Source organism: Octodon degus, unplaced genomic scaffold (assembly GCF_000260255.1).
Source record: "Octodon degus isolate 3935 unplaced genomic scaffold, OctDeg1.0 scaffold00003, whole genome shotgun sequence".
NCBI classification, from domain to species: Eukaryota; Metazoa; Chordata; class Mammalia; order Rodentia; family Octodontidae; genus Octodon; species Octodon degus.
Window position 1 is genome coordinate 11,298,613 of NW_004524579.1, and position 2,612 is coordinate 11,301,224.

Genomic DNA, 2,612 nt, shown 5'->3' on the forward strand with positions numbered 1-2,612 from the left:
GCGGTCCCTGTGCTTTGCCAAGCTTGTTTCAAGTAGGTGCTTTAGACCACTGAGCCATCTCTCCAGCCCCTCCACTTTTCTATTTTTTCTATCCTATGGCACAATTTTTCACGGGAAATCAGCAAGAGAGCTTTGCTTCTGTAACTTCAAAGCAATATTTAAGTAGGGTCAAACAGTGATCAAGGAGAATGGGAAATTCTGATGGAGCTTTCCAAACCTGCTATGCTCCACTGACATCATTTTATAGCTCTTTCCATACATAGCTGGGGTATCAGTCTCAAGCTTAGCTACCTCAGTTTCCCCAGGGATCTTAGCTGCACAGTTAACCCATAGTTGTCAAACTTCACCCCAGGAGGTTTCCTCTCTCAACATTTGATAAGGGGAACACCCCCTCCCAAGTGCAGACATCGCCAATACAACTGCTTAATTTTGGTAATAGACAATCCTAAAGAAGAAACTCAGGACCTCAGGCATACAGAGATTACGGGCTAAGGGCAGATGTTGTAGGACAAGATCCCCTGGGCTGTGTCATCTTATACCTTGTTCAAATTTCCCTACCCCCATAGCAGTTCTGTGGCTCATGAACTCACTAGACCCCTATATGTTCCTGCCTATAACCCAACTCTAGTTAAGGTAAACAAAGTGGCCAATCTAACATGTACTGTACAAATAGAGACTGGATATGGGGAAACAAATGCCTGGTTGGAACAGATGAACTATTCTGTGCATGCCTGTAACAAAAGTGAGTGTTATGAGGTGCAAGTGGCTCACTTTCCTTTGGGGTGGTCTTCTGATCCACAAAGCCGTATGTTCTTGGTGGCCCTCTTCAAGGATAGTACAGCCTGGGGAAATCAGTTCTGCTGGACATTGTCACTGGGGGGTTTCCTGAAGTCAAGGACCCTGTAGATCAGTGCTAGAGGACTATTTAATCACCAGAAAAAGATGCCTACTCCTCCTCTTGCCTAGAGTGGCAGGAGGCAGAGGTGACATTCTCAGGCAAGATGACAGTGTGCATTGAAAGCTGGCCCTTTGACACCATCCAGAGTAAGCTGCAACTCTGGGTGCCCTTGAGAGATGTCTGGTGCTACTGTGGGTATTTTTCTGGGCACAGAGAGTAGCACCTGTACTTTGGTGCAATTGGCCATCCCTTTCATCCTTGCATTCAGACTCCAAGGTCATTCTGGTCATCCCTTACTATTTTTAAGAACACTTTCTCTACAACATCACTAACCACAAGCCTATCTCCTATGTTTGAGATTCTGTCCTCACACTGGTTTATTCTGCTGTGGATACTTTCAGTAGAATTTTTAGTCAGCTGGATATTTGTTTGAATCTGTTTCATGGATTCCATTTCTTTCCTATGTTGGGAATTCGTGGTTTCCATCATTTTTCTAAGCTCCTCAAATCCTTAGCTCCTCCCTTTCTTTCATCTGCATCTTCTCTAGAGTCATTAAGCATGGTTTTAATTGTGGACACCATCTCTGCAGTTATCTGAGAAATTATTTCTTTCTTTTTTTTCCAAAATTTTATTGATAAACAGCAATGAGACAGTTTCAAATCAAATCGGAAGTACAGTTTCAACAAATAACACACTGCATATATTCTTCTTAGTGGTGAGAAATTATTTCTGATTCGACCTTTTCGAGAGCCTCGTTCATTTGCTTTGTTGTTATCAGTTCCAAGAGGCCAGGTGTTTGGCTTTCAGATTGTCCCACCTCACTGCCCCCTGGGTTTGCTTTTAGTGAACTACCCGTCTAGGGTTGTATCTTGTTTAAATATCTTCTGACTTTCTATTTTTTTCAGTTTAATTCGAGGGTTGATGCTTGTAAATTGCTTATGGTGGAAGAAGACGGATGTAAGAGAACAATAAAGAGCTGCGCAGAAAACCAAAACAAACAAACAAACAAAAAATTGCTTATGGTGAGTTGCTTTTTTGCAAGTATTTAGAATCTTCTTTTGCTAGTAATTAGAAGTAGTAGAAATGACTACTTCTCAGAGGTGTCTTCCATGCCTACCTGGTTTTTTATCTGTTGCAAGATCTTACCTCTTTGATTTACTGGGGACTAGCAATAACTGTCTGCATAGCCCATTCCCTAGTTCTGCAGCGCTGGCCCACAATGTTTTCTATGAACTTTACACAATCTCAGTCTTGGTATTCCAGCTGATGAGAACAATTATGCCACTTTGGCTAAAGTGGCACAACCATCAATAACAACAACATTGAACATCATCTAGAAAATGATAGACTGAAGTAAGTATTAATTTTCTACCTTTAACTATTTGGATTATATAACAAAATCTAAAACAAACTAGTAAATTGTATGTAGTACACAAACCCTCAATATGCTAATTTTACCCTCAGACAAGAAAATTTAAAAGGGTTTAGGGCAAAATAGAGAAATGGAAGAAGAGGAAGAGATTAGAAATAATGGAGGACAAAGGAGGATCATGCAAACTTTGGGAAGCTGGCACAAAAGATAGGAGGGAAAAAGAGAAGAAATAAAAGGAATAGAACAAAACTGAGCCACAAAACACTGAAAACCACATTCACATTTACATAAAACCAAGATCAAAGAATGAAAAAAACCAAGGGGGGAGGGAGGGAGGGAGGG